General features: G+C 46.8%; 1 protein-coding gene across 1 annotated transcript in view; it reads left to right on the plus strand.

Moving 5' to 3' along the window:
• Positions 1-14,644, plus strand: part of ANOS1 (anosmin 1) — a 201,784-nt gene that overhangs the window by 116,590 nt on the left and 70,550 nt on the right. The gene's annotated exons all lie outside the window — the stretch shown is intronic.

Raw genomic sequence — 14,644 nt, forward strand, 5'->3', positions numbered from 1 at the left:
TACTCTCTCCAGTATTGTGGCCTAAAGAACTCCATGGATAGTCCATGGGGTTTCAAAGAGTCGGACACGACTGAGCGACTTGCCCTTCATTTCCCTTCACTCACGTTTTCTGGGTGGCGGGGTTCTCAGACCATTTGATCTTCCTCTCGGCTGCCCACACCCCCGGGTTGAGACTGGCCCACATTTTCCTGTGTAGAAGGCACCTTTCTTTCCCCATGCTCTCAGTTAGATAACAGAGCACTCCTGTCCCGGGCAACTGCTGTCTAAACTCACCGCTTGTGCCAAAGAAAGAGGGTGCTGCTTTGCAGCACCATATCCTCCAGGGCAGGGAGAAGACTTTAGAGTCCCTTGGACTGCAAGGAGATCCAACCAGTCCATCCCAAAAGAAATCAGCCGTGAAGATTCGTTGGAAGGACTGAGGCTGAGGCTCTAGTACTTTGGCCACCTGATGTGAAGAGCTGACTCACAGCATCTTTCCGATGCTGGGCAAGATTAAAGGCGGGAAGAGAAGGGGATGACAGAGGATGAGATGGTTGGATGGCATCACCGACTCGACGAACATGTGTTTGAGACAACTCGGGGAGATGCTGAAGGACAGGGAGGCCTGGCGTGCTGCGGTCCATGGGGTTCCAAAGAGTCAGACGTGACTTAGTAACTGAACAAGAGCAATTCTCCAGGGCAGACCAGGGGCCCTGCTGTGAGCCTGCAGAGAGCCTGACCACACGGTGGCCACTCAATGTAAGGGGAGTGAGAAAGTCCACGAGGACCTCGAGGATGTGAGTTGGGCCCATCCACCATGGGAAACCAGAGCAGCAGGGAAGTGGGCAGGGAAGCAGAGACGTGCCCGAGTGGTCTCAGAGGGAAACCTTGCTTCAGCTCTGCTCCAGATGGAACCAGGGCCGATCGGAACTTCCGAGCTGTTCCAGACGAACACAGTGGGGCTGGTCCTCCCCCCAAGCCCTCCATACATTAAATTGAAGTATAGTTGACTTACAGTGTTTCAGGTTCCCAACTGATTCAGTTATACATATACACATACATTATTTTTCATATTATTTTCCATCATAGGTTACTACAAGATATTGACTACAGTTTCATGTGCTATACACTTTTGTTGCCTGTTGCATATTTTTTTTTTTTTAATTAGAAATCTAACATTCTGTTCATGAGCACCTGTCTGTCATCCCACTGTTTCTTTGGGTCAGGAGCTTGGGTAGAGCTTCATTGCACTGTCTGCCCAGCATCTCTCATACGTGAAGTCAAGGCATTGGCTGGGTGCCTTCTCAGCCGGGGGCTCGACTGTGGGAGAAGTCTGCCGTCAACTCATCGCAGCTGTTGGCAGGATCCGTTTCCTTGCAGGGGTGGGGCTGTGGTCCTGTCGCCTTGATGACGCGTGGCTGGGGTCCACTCTGAGCTCCTGGAAGGTGCCTGAGATACCTCCCTGTGTGGCCCCCTTCAGCGGCAGATCGCAAAATGGCTTTTAGCAGAATCCTGATCTCCAGCCTGCTGAGACAGAATTTTATGTCATGCAACATAATCTCAGCAGTGACGGTGCTTCACCTCGGCCGGGTTCTGTTGATTAGAAGTGTACACACACACACACACACACACACACACAAACACACACACGGGGAGGTGATGACATCAGGCAAGTTATGACTCAGTGAGGCTCACTCTGCGCCCTGTCTATTCGAGAGTCTAATCAGTGGTTTGGTCACTAAGTCGTGTCCAACTCTTGTGATCTCATGGGCCTGGCGGGCTACAGTCCACGAATACCAGAGTGGGTTGCCAGGTCCTCCTCCAGGGCATCTTCCCGACCCAGGGATCGAACCTGGGTCTCCTGCATTGCAGGCGGATTCTTTACGGACTGAGCCACCAGGGAAGCCCGTGTCTAATACAGAAGCAGATAAAAACAGGGGATTCAGGTCTCTTGAGACCACATTGATCAGAAGTGGAACTCAGCAAAGCAAAGTAGTGAGTTCGTGCAGAGACCAGGGGTGTGAGGCCACCTCTGCATGCCCTACATTCTGTAAAGCGTGCTCCTGTTTTATTTTGTATTCTATTCCGTACACAAACCGCACATCTATAGGAACTAAAACGTGAGGCTAGCAAGTCTAGAGGAACAAGATGTGCTATTATTCACTTGATAAATGCATTATCCATTAACATCCCTGAGTCTGGGTTAAGTAGGTTTATGTCAGATCCCTGAAACGGGAAATACAACTGCAGGTCATTTGAAACCTTTCTCCGTGACATTTCAGACGTGATAGTGGGCTTCTGTGATTCTCGTTCTGTCTGAAATAACCGTGCGGGACTTCTGAACCACGTCTGGTTTAATAAAATGAGATTGGAAGCCTGCACACCACAACTAGCGTTGGACCCCGCTAGGCACAGCTAAGCAAGCCCGTGAGGCAGCAAAGACCCAGCACAGCCAAAAATAAATATTTTTTTAAAATGGGATGTGTGTACAAATTGTGATATGCTGTGGCAGAAAGGTTCGTTGACGCTTGAAAGGTGGGGAAAAGAGAGGCTACTTAACGTGAGGAACTTTGTAGAGAGCTCCCAGCCCAATGGTCCAAAAGCTCAACCCTTAATATTCAACTTTAGTTGCTTTGATTATTCTTATTTCTGGATTTTTTTTTTTTTTTTTTTGCTCCTGTTTTATTGTGCTGTAAATGTCTGACTGTTTTGTTTACTGAGATTGAATCCTGGAAGGACCCATTCCTATTTCAGTGTTTTCAAGGCTAGGCATTCATTGAGAAGACCTGTCCATCCTCCTGGTTATTACATTTTGTGTTAAGAAGGTATCCAGGTTCCGTATTGTCAAGAACCTAAGCTTTCCCTTTGTAAGAGTCCGAACCCAGGACGACTCCAGATTTTAGTCTTCTACGGCAGAAACAACTAGACAGTTAGAGATAATTGGTCCAGTGTATTCACTTGTAAAATGGTCCAAGCTTTATCTTCAAAGGTGTGAGCTTGCAAACCACACCCCAAAAAGCAAAACCAGTCTGGCCCTTGCTTTTGTAAATCAGGTTTTATTGGAATGTCGTCAAAACAGTTTTTTGTTTTTTTTAATGTATTATCTACGACTGCTCTTGTCTTACAACAGCAGTGTTGGGTAGTTGCAACACGGCGTGTGGCCCATAAAGCTGAAACTTTGGCGAAAATCTGGCCCTTCCCAGAAAGTATGTTCCACTTTCTGAGCAGAGTCGCTCAGTTGTGTCCAACTCTTTGCAGCCCCAAGGACTGTAGCCTGCCAGGCTCCTCCTCCGTCTGTGGGATTCTCCAGGCAAGAGAACTGGAGTGGGGTTGCCATTTCCTTCTCCAGGGGATCTTCCCAACTTAGGGATCGAACCCGGGTCTCCTGCATTGTAGGCATATGCTTTTACCGTCTTCTGAGGCAGCAGAGAAGAAGAACCACAAGGCATCGTGATACCCACGCACCCGCCCCCCCCCCCCCCACACACAGTCAGACTGCCATCCCGTCTTCATCTGTATCACCAGCACCCAAGTCTAAACACAAAGCATCGTTCTTGGTCATTTTGGTCTTAGAATTATCCTGCATGGAAAAGATTTTCAGGGGCATCTTGTTTGTTTGTTTTTTTGGCTTCGCTAGGTCTTCAGTGCTGGGCGCCGGGGTTCACCAGCTGCAGCGAGGAGAAAATGCTGTTTGTTTGTGGTGTGGTGCAGGATTTTCATTGTGGTGGCTTCTCTTGTTGCAGAGCATGGGCTCTAGACGAGTGGGCTTGAGTAGTTGCAGCACGCAGGCTCTGAAACACAGTCTCACTAGCGGTGGTGAACAAGCTTAGTTGCTCTGTGGCATGTGTGGTCTTCCCGGCCCAGGGAATGGAACCCATGACCCCTGCATTGGCAGGTGAACTCTAAACCAGTGGACCACCAGGGAAGCCCCCAGGGGCATAGATAGATAATAACATACCTAGAACTGATTCATCACCTTCTCACGTATTAACTCTTTTGATTATGGACACAGTTCTGCTTCCGCTACCCTTTCAGGCTACAGGCAAAGCCAACAATCTTATTGTTTAACCAAAAAAAGTTAAATGTACTAGGACAGGAATCTTTCAGGACTCTTTCTGTGGGGTCATAATGCATGATTTCTCATGTTTATGAAATATGTTTTCTTTTTTTCCCACAATAGATACATGGATAGACGGTGCTTTGTTGCCTGAGTTATTAACTATTATTCCCTTCCTCTTACTTTCATAAGATCCTAGATGAGATGGCTGGATGGCATCACCGACTCGATGGGCATGAGTTTGAGTAAACTCTGTGAGTTGGTGATGGACAGGGAGGCCTGGCGTGCTGTGATTCATAGGGTCGCAAAGAGTCGGACACGACTGAGCAACTGAACTGAACTGAACTGAACTGAAGAACCATGATAAACCATGACAGTTCATCTTACTAGTCATAAAATGCATGTCTTCCTACGTTTAAATGTTCTTTCTATGATCGATGGAATCTTCAATTATACAAGAAAGCACCTTTTTTCCTTGCTAGCAGTAGATAGATAATCATCTGTGTTATAGCTGTTGTTGCCTTACTTTTTAAAAATTTTCATTTACTTTTATTAGTTGGAGGCTAATTACTTTACAATATTGCAGTGGTTTTTGCCATACATTGACATGAATCAGCCATGGATTTACATGTGTTCCCCCCTCCCACCTCCCTCCCCATCCCATCCCTCTGGGTCTTCCCAGTGCACCAGCCCCGAGCACTTGTCTCATGCATCCAACCTGCCTTACTTTTGATGGCGCATGATGCATCGTAGTTTACACATGGCCTTCTTGGTGATGTCACACCTCCCACCTTTAACTGTGATGTTTCTGACTTCCTAACATGCCCACCCTAGCAGGATGTCAGCTGACAGTCAACACTGGCCATCTGAGCTGTGTACTCGGGGTCTTGGAAAGCTGAGAGCTCACCTGTATCAGGGGTCAGTCAGTGAGGGAAGCCGTCCCTGCCTGGTATTGAACTTGACATTCCGTCTGCCTGCTGATCCGGTCCTGGTCAGGGTGAAAAATAGGAACAAAAAGGAGGCTGGCTCTCTGCCACAGACAGCAGCGTTGATTTATTTCTTTGTGCTTTCTGATTCTCAAAATATTTTTTTTCCGCCATACCCCATTTTATTTTCATGGCAATTCTCAGGAGAAGTTATGTCTGAATTTTGCTAGGTGAACGTTGCAGGCCATGAAGCTGACACACGAGGAGACAATGAGATGACATTGTTGAGAGGCAGAGAGATGAGACCTAAAATCTAGGGCATGTGATTTCTAGTTATGTTTCTTTCCCACCATCCTCTGTCCCAGGCACCGCCGTCTAACCTGCTCCATGTCACAACACCCAGAGTGGAAGATAGGAGTTTTACGTCCCTCAGCAGAAAGTACAGAATGAGCCTATCTGTTAGGTGAAGTCATTGTCCCCACCACTAGTGTGTTCACAGACTTGCTCTCAAATGAGAAGGAAGCTTTGATTGTGCAAAATCAGAGTTCATTCAAGGTCCTCCAAGGAATTAAAGGAAGAGCAAGGCTCCTCAGTAACTTCAGGGTCTCCTCGTCCTTGGGATATTCCAACATGACTGGAAGGAGACCCCCAAAACTGTGGTGTTCATCACACCCCACTTCTTGCCATCAAAACTTGTCTTCCTTCTGCTCCTTCGTAACCCAGTTTTGTTGTCTTCAGATCTGGGGTGTTAAGTAAATGCATCGCTTGAGGGATTCAGGCAGAGCCCTCACCTGTCTAGGTGTGTTTCTATAAGAGTTAAAGGTACTGAAAGAAACTGATGAGGGCTAAACAGATAAAATTGTATAATCTGGCCCAGGTGTGTGCATGAGACAGCGGATCAGCCCATAGAATTTGCTACACGTTAGCAGTCTTTGGCTTCAGAGTGTCAGAACAATAGCCGACCTGATTAGAACATCCCTGTGAAGGGACATGTGCAGATGGACTTTGGTACTGATGCTTCTGAACGGTGGTGTTGGAGGAGAGGACTCTTGAGAGTCCCTTGGACAGCAAGGAGATCCAACCAGTCCATCCTAAACAAAATCAGTCCTGAGTGTTCATTGGAAGGACTGATGTCGAAGCTGAAACGCCAGTACTTTGGCCACCTGATGCAAAGAGCTGACTCATTTCAAAAGACCCTGATGCTAGGAAAGATTGAGGTCAGGAGGAGAAGGGGACGACAGAGGATGAGATGGGTGGATGGCATCACTGACTCGATGGACATGAGTTTGAGTAAACTGCGGGAGTTGGTGATGGGGAGGCCTGGAGTGCTGCAGTCCACGGGGTCGCAAAGAGTCGGACACAACTGAGTGACTGAACTGAACTGAACTTGGAACACAGTCATATCTTCTCTTTCTTGGGGTTGGGGATACACCAGAGCTGTGCTAAAACAAAGCTGACTTTGGGAGACATGATCCAGTCACTTCTGTTCTTTTGAAAAGTCAATTAGTGGCCCATTCTGAGTCCATTAAGTTAGTGTCCAGTATAAAGAGATGGACTCTATTTGTATTGAAATGGTTTGCTGTTTGGGAATGTTTTCTAAAGAAAAGTTATAGTATGGCTCCTGGGTACTCCCTTTAGGGGAGTTGTTCGTATTTGGGGGGCAAATTGGATGGCTCTTGAGGTGGAAGCCTGCTGGTCAGAAGCAGAGGTTCTTTTTTCTTGTATAGCGTGAGCGCTGCAGCAGGTGAAAGATGTAGGTGGGCTAGACCAGGGTGGTGGTCCAGATGGTGGGCAGAGCGCTCATCACGTATTCTGAATGGAGAGCTGACCACATCGGATGACAGGTGGCATAGGAAAAATGGGGATGGGGAGTGAAGAATTGATGATGAGCCTGGAGTCTTTGTCTTCAACAGCGCAGGGAAGGGAGCTGAGATGATCCTGAGCTGATACCAAGATGTGGAGTACATGGCAGGTGCAGATTTTGGCGGGGCAGGAGAAAAGGATGATCGGAGACTGTGTCTGAGACGCAAACCATGCTGCCACCTGAGATGCGTTATGGGCACACTGATCCATGAGTCTGCAGTTGAGGGGAGAGATCAGGCTGGAAATGCAGACGTCATGGCTGATAGGCAGCATTTCAAGTCATGGAGCTGGATGAAGTGGTAGAAAGACAGGAGCTTACTGAGTTATGCCCTGAATCGCAGTGGTATAAGGATGGGAGCCTAGGAAGACCCAGCAAGTGGAGGAAGTTCAGTTCAGTCGCTCAGTCGTGTCCAACTCTTTGTGACCCCATGGACTGCAGCACGCCAGGCCTCCCATCACCAACTCTCAGAGTTTACTCAAACTCACATCCATCATGTGAGTGATGCCATCCAACCATCTCATCCTCTGTCATCCCCTTCTCCTCCCGCCCTCAATCCTTCCCAGCATCAGGGTCTTTTCCCATGAGTCGGTTCTTCACATCACGTGGCCAAAGTATTGGAGCTTCAGCTTCAGCATCAGTCCTTCCAATGAATATTCAGGACTGATTTTCTTTGGAAGTCAGTTGGTTGGATCTCCTTGCAGTCCAAGAGCCTCTCAAGAGACTTCTCTAACACCACAGTGGACTAAGGGAAGCTGTTAAGATGGGAGAAAGTTGAGCATCCCTAGTGGTACAGTGGCTGAGACTCTGTGCTCCCAGGGGAGAAAGTCCAGGGTGGAGGTCTAAAGGACACACGGCAACAGTTTTTTCAAGAAAAGTATTAGTCATTCAGTCATGTCCAGAATGTCCCAGGGACAGAGGAGCCTGGTGGGCTGCCATCTACGGGGTCGCTCAGAGTCGGACACGACTGACGTGACTTAGCAGTAACGGCAGCATGTCCAACTCTTTGCAACCCCATGGTCTGTGCATGGAATTCTCTAGGCAAGAATACTGGAGTGGGTAGCCTTTCCCTTCTTCAGGGGATCTTTGCGACCCAGGGATAAAACTGGGGTCTCCTGCATTGCAGATTGTTTTACTGTCCGAGCTCCCAGGGAATCCCAAGAAGGAAGCAGTAATGGACTGTGTCTGCAACACTGGGGAGGTCTGAAAATTGATCAAGGTCATGGGCCACCTTCATAAGGGCAGAATTAGAAGGTGGCTGCAGAGAAAGCTTGGTGGACGTGTTCCAGAGGAGTGGGCAGGCAGCTTGCGGAGAGGAGGGGAGCTGCGAGAACATTTCACGGACATGAGTTTGGGTAAACTCTGGGAGTTGGTGATGGACAGGGGGGTGCGGCGTGCTGCAGTCCATGGGGTTTCAGAGAGTCGGACATGACTGAGCGACTGAACTGAACTGAACTGAGGGCATGTGGGCCCAGCTTCCAGGCATGGGAAGCTGTGAAGGGGGACGCGTGGAAGTGTCCTTCTGTTGGTGTAATGGAGTGGTTTGCTGAGAAAAGTGGTGGCTAGCAGGACCTGCACATTTCCCAAAAGTGTTAGCTCCTATGACTACAACGAATAAGGTTTTCTTTTTACAAATGCTGGGCGTTTACTTTTATATTTTTATAGTAAAGAAATGTGTTGGTGATAGACTCTGGGTCGTGATCCTTGGGTCAGGTACAGTTTCGGTTCAAGTTTTCGACTTGGGGTGGAAGTCATGGAACTGAAACGGTTTGTGCAATGGTGAAGAATTTTATAATCACTATGAGAGTTCATTTGCCATCGTTTTATGAAAGAAGCTGCCCTCATTAGAACAAGTTTGTCCTGGAAAATGAGGATATCAAGAATATTGAATGACGTTTTATTGTCACTGGGTGAGTTATTCTCTGGGTGGAACATGTTCTCCATGGAATGTAGCCTTTTTTTTCCCCACCCCGAGCAGTGAGGCTCAATTTTCAGTGAATTTTTATGTGGCGCTGGGGAGTATAGAATTGTATGAGACTCTGTTGAGGAGAACTGATGAGGTTTGAAAATTTGTTTAAGAGACTGAGACTGGAGGCTGTTTGGAATGATTTAAAGACTTATCCTGTCTGAGAAGAGGGATTAGGCAGGTAGCCACACAACAAGTTAGGGGAATGTCTTGGAAATTGCTAAAGCTAATTTAGGTAAAAGATACATTTAAGCACTTAAGCAGTGGCAGAACATAACAGAGATTGGGTAAATAGTAGGTGTTTTTATGATGAAGGCAAAGTGCAAGGTCATCGCTTTGAAGATTCCACGATAACGTCCCACTGAACAGTCGAAAAGTGAACGTGTCCAGTGTTCAGTCGGGTCTGACTCTTTTGCGACCCCATGGACTGTAGCCCGCCAGGCTCCTCCATCCATGGGATTCTCCAGGCAGAAATACTATAGTGGGTTGCCATTCTCTCCTCCAGGGGATCTTCCCAACCCAAGGATTGAACCCCTTGTCTCCCAGATTGCAAACAGATTCTTTACCATCTGACCCCCCAGCAAAGCTCAGTCATGGAGGAAACAGAGCAAATGCTTACAGGTCTGTTCCTAAGTCTTACCTTCCTTCCTAAGACTGTCAGGGTGGGAAAGATGAAAAAGAAGGGGCTGTGGTCAGGGCGTTCATTTTGGGGAAATGACTCTTATATGTTCTCACCTTAGAAAGGCCTGACTATACGCCACGGGGACATGAACAGGAGCATGCAGTGGGAGATGCACTGGGGAAAAAGCCCAGATTTCTGGAGTCAGAGACGAGGTTTTTGAATCACGTTTCAGTTGCAGAGATGGAAGAGAGACGGCTTCTCCATACAGCTTCCAGGGACCAGACTTGGTCCTGCTGCACATACATCACCCAGAGTTTTTTTTTTTTTTTTTGCTGAAGTGCAGATTCAGACCCAGCAGGCTTGGGCCGTGAGCATGAGGGTCCGTGTGTCCCGGTGATGCTGGTCAAGGACTAACAAGTGTGCGTGTGGTGCTGCTCACTGATCCTGGGGTTCCGTGTAAGGGCTCGGCTTGATGAAGTCTTGTCATTATCCTCTCTGGTATTCCGTAGAAAGAAAGTATACAGTGACTCATAGAGGTGTTTTAAGGTGGCAGGGGGATCCCTCCCTCTTCTTATCATTTAAAATGCAGTGTTGGCTTTTTTTAAAAAACTTCTTGAGGTGATGTATTTGTTCTTCCTGTTTTCCTTGTTTCTTTCTTTGTCTCTCTCTCTCTTTTTTTTTTTTTTCTTTCTTTCATCTGTGCTGGGTCTTCATTTCGGAGCATGCGAGCTATCTAATTGTACACAGGCTTAGTTGTCTCAAGGCATGTGGGATCTCAGTTCCCCGACCAGGGATCGAACCTGCGTCCCCTGCGTTGCAAGACAGATTCTTAACCGCTGGACCACCGAGGAAGCCCTCTCTCTGTCTACTTTTCAGTTCTTTTCTCTCTGTGTCTGATTGTAATATGGTTATGGTACCTTGATGGGGTAGCCTTTATATGTCTTCTGTTTGGGGTAAGACTCTTCTAATTGTAGGCTTATAATTTTAATCAAGTTTTTTCTTTAACATCCTCCATGTCCTGTCTTCTGGGAACCTGATTCTATATGATAGACTTTATATGGCCTTCTCATCAGGGACTCTCTGATCTTGTTTTTTTGTTGTTGGTGGTGGTGGTGTTCATTTCCCCACCCACCCCCATGCTCTGCTTCAGTTTGATAATTTTCATCGTTGTGACTTCAACTTCCCATCAACTGATCTTTTCTTCGACAGCGTCTGACACTTTTAAAATCCTATGTGGTATATTTTTTGTGTTTTCGTCTTTGCTTCTGCAAGTTGCCTGCAGGCCTTTCTTGGATCCTCTGTTTCTCTTTTCTCTGTGTCCATGTCTTCTTGTATATCCGTAAGGTATGCAGAGCATATTTATAAATATCCTCTCACATGTCTTTTTCTGCTAACTACATCACCTTTAGATTCTCCGTGTCCCTTGTGGTTGCATGTCATAGATTCCTGCTTCTTTGCATGCCAGCTGATGTGACTTTTTCGAGTTCTCAATTCTGCTGTGTTTCTGTAAAAAGCACTGGACTCTTCTGGCGTGTAGATAGTTACTTGACATCCATTTCTTCTGCAGAGACTTGCTTTTAAACTTTCTTAGGGCAGAGTCAGAGCAGCCTTTAGTCCAGAGCTCATGTATCCCCATTACTAAGGTGATTAGAGAAGGAAATGGCCCTGAACTCCAAGATGCATGCCTGGAGAATCCCATGGACCGAGGAGCCTGGCGGGCTACAGGCCATGAGGTTGCAGAGAGTCAGACATGAATGAGCCGCTGAGCGCTAAGGTGATGCTTCTGTTAGGACTCTGCCCGAGGCCCCGTGTGTTATGTATGCTCTCTGCTCTGACGGCAGGAATGGGAGGTGCTAGGCTCCTTGGAAGTCTAGGCGTGCTTTGCCCTGGTGCTTTTTCTTCTGGCGCTTTCTGCCGTTCTTGTGAACTTTCACCACGTGCATGTTCAAAAAGTAGTATTCAGCCCAACCCCAGGGGCGTCCCTCACACCTCTCTGGGTTTCTTTGTCCATTTCCATCCTTCCTGATTTTTTTTTTATTTTTTATTTTTTTTTGCTCACAGGACGTATGCATTTCAGCCTCCTCACACTCGCATTTTGGCTAGGCTGAGTCTTGGTCGATTTGCACGGGCTTTGCTCTATGTGTAGCAGGTAGGGGCTGCACACGTTTCTCATTGCAGTGGCTTCTCTTGTTGCCGGGCACGGGCTCTAGGCACACGCTTCTTAAGCAACTGCAACACTCAGGCTTGAGAGCTGCAGCTCAGGCGCTCTGGAGCGTGGGCTCAGTTAGTTCTGGCGCTTGGGCTTAGTTGCTCTGCAGCATGAGGGCATCTTCCCAGCGGGAATCGAACCCATGTCCCCGCCATCGGCAGGCGGTGATTCTTATCCATTGTGCCACCAGGGAAGTCCCAGCCTTCTCAAACTCTGATCTCTTTCTGCTCAGCTCAGAAGCACCTTTCAACATCTGGCCCAGCCCCATGGACTGGAACCCGCCTCCGGGCGTGCGTTTTTGGTCCTCTCTGGGGTCTCCTCCTGTGTGTACACTCTCAGGAAACAGCCCTGTGCAACCTGGGGGCTCTTATCTGAACGGCTCCGGTAAAGTGTGAGAGTCATACACTTTTATCAGAGTAGCAGTAGGAAGGTGGCGTTCTGAAAATACGTGTTTCTGATTTTTCTCCTAACTTGATAGCATTCACGGCCACGGTGTACAGTTTGCCTGGGAAGCAAGTTGATGGTCATGACATTTAATCCCGACTGGGAGACTAAACAACAACAACTCCCATCTGGAAGTAGCTATGATTACCTGCACAGAGGAGTTAACCATAGCAAAACAGTCTTTAGAAATTCCTGCTTAAAAGCTTGACCCTTGGCTGGCTTCTGAAAAGTTAAGAATTGGAGGGGAGGGCTTCCCACCCCCCGCCCCTAACTGATAAGAGGGGCTCGCCCTTCCTAAACTGTTGGCCCCTGTTCCCTTCTGGGAGTCTGGACTCTGGTCCATGCTGGGCAGAAGGAACCTCAGTGACCAGCCTCCCAGAAGAACTCTGGGCCTCAGGTCCGCCCCCAGAACTTCTCTAGATGACGGCATTCCACACGGGCTGCTAGAACCTGTGGCTGGACGGATTGAGTGCGTCCTGTGTGGCTCTAATGGGAGACTTCACCTGGTTTCTTCTGGACTTCTCCCCACGGGTCATTCCCTTATGCCTGTTTTGCTCTGGATCTTTCTACTGCAGTCCATCACAGCCCTGAGTATGGGGGTCCTAAATTTAAGTTCAAGGTTTCCTGCCCCATTCCTTCTAAGCCACCGTAGTTTCAAAGACATATTCTTTTATTTTTAGTTTTATTATATCATGTTCTCTTTTTTTAAAAAATTGCTATTCATAACTTTTTCCATTTTCAGTTCAGTTCAGCTGCTCAGTCGTATCCAACTCTTTGCGACCTCGTAGACCGCAGCACACCAGGCCTCCCTGTCTGTCACCAACTCCCAGAGCTTGCTCAAACTCATGGCCGTTGAGTCGGTGATGCCATCCAACCATCTCATCCTCTGTCGTCCCCCTCTCCTCCTGCCTTCAATGTTTCCATTTTAGTTTTCCATATATGTGGATGAGAAAATGATTAGTAATTCTTTTATGCTAATTTCTGTTATTTCTGGCTTTCTAAATTTGATCCCGCCTCAGTATCTTTTAAAAGTCACCATTTTCTTTGGGATTATTCATGACAGATTCTGCCTTCTGCTATGCCTGAAGTCCAAATTGATCTGCACAAACTCTTTTTCTCACATAACATATATGTGCATACTAAGTCACTTCAGTCATGTCTGATTCTTTGCGACCCCATGGACTGTAGCCCACCAGGCTCCTCTGTCCATGGGATTCTCCAGGCAAGAATGCTGGAATGGGTTGCCATGCCCTCCTCCAGGGGATCTTCCCGACCCAAGGATTGAACCCATGTCTCTTATATTTGCCACTAACACCACCTGGGAAGCCCTACATATACATATGTATGTATAAACTTTATTTTGGGGGGGGGGTGCGTGCTAGCCAGTCTACTCTTTATTTCTGTTAACTTGTGAAACAGCTGAATTTTACCATTGCATAGTTTTGCAAGAAAGGCTCGTGAGTGTTATACTCTCTGAGTCTTTATGTCTTTGAGAATATTTCTGTCATATGTATATTTAAATAACAGTTGAGCTGATTTTATTTTTTTGTATTCTTTAGTATTATATATATATTCAGTATTATATAGTATATATAGTATTATTTTATATTCTTTAGTATTATACAGTAATATCTATATATTATTATATATTCTTTGATATTAGGTAGTAATATATATTACATATATATATGTTTAGTATTATATATTTTTCTACTGGCCTCACACATTAAATTTGATAGAGAGAAATTAACCCAGGAGAAAGCTTATTTTCCCCATCGTAATCAGCTTGCCTTTTCTACCTGCATGCCTGAGAAATTATCTCTTTACTGTTGAAGTTCACTAGTGCATGATGTATCTCAGTGTTGCTCATTCTTATCAGTATTCCTGGACTATAACTGTTGTTTTGATTTACATATATATCATTTATGTGTGTGTGCCTGTGTTCAATGGTATCCAACTCTTTGGCGACCCCATGGACTATAACTTGCCAGGCTCCTCTGTCCGTGGGATTCTCCAGGCAAGCATACTGGAGTGGGTTGCCATTTCCTTCTCCAGAGGAACTTCCCGACCCAGGGATCGAACCCAGGTCTCCTGCATCACAGAGAGTCTTTACCGTTGCAGCTGCAAGGGAGTTAGGGAGAAACTGAGGCCTCCTATTGAGGTCATTTCTTATGCATTTGTTTATTTTGCTGAATTCGATGTGTTTGTGTTTATCGTCCCATGATTTCCACACTAATTATTTTAATGTACAGTAATGGCCACCCACTCCAGTATCCTTGCCTGGAGTGATCCCATGGGCAGAGGAGCCTGGCGGGCTACAGCCCACGGGGTCGCAAAGAGTCAGACACGACCTAGTGACTAACACACGACTACCATCACCTTCATTTCACACCAAAATGAAGATAACGGTGTGTTTTTTAAAAAGCATCCAAGAACGATCAGCTGCTGTTGTTAGTATTTCATTTTCGTTTAACCATCGGCCACCAGAAAGTTGATCTTAGCATGTTGCGCAGGTGGGGTAATGAAAACACAAGTTTAGTTTTGAGCTAAGAGATGGGGAGGTAGGAGAGATTTATAAGA

This window comes from Dama dama, chromosome X (assembly GCF_033118175.1).
Source record: "Dama dama isolate Ldn47 chromosome X, ASM3311817v1, whole genome shotgun sequence".
Lineage (NCBI taxonomy): Eukaryota > Metazoa > Chordata > Mammalia > Artiodactyla > Cervidae > Dama > Dama dama.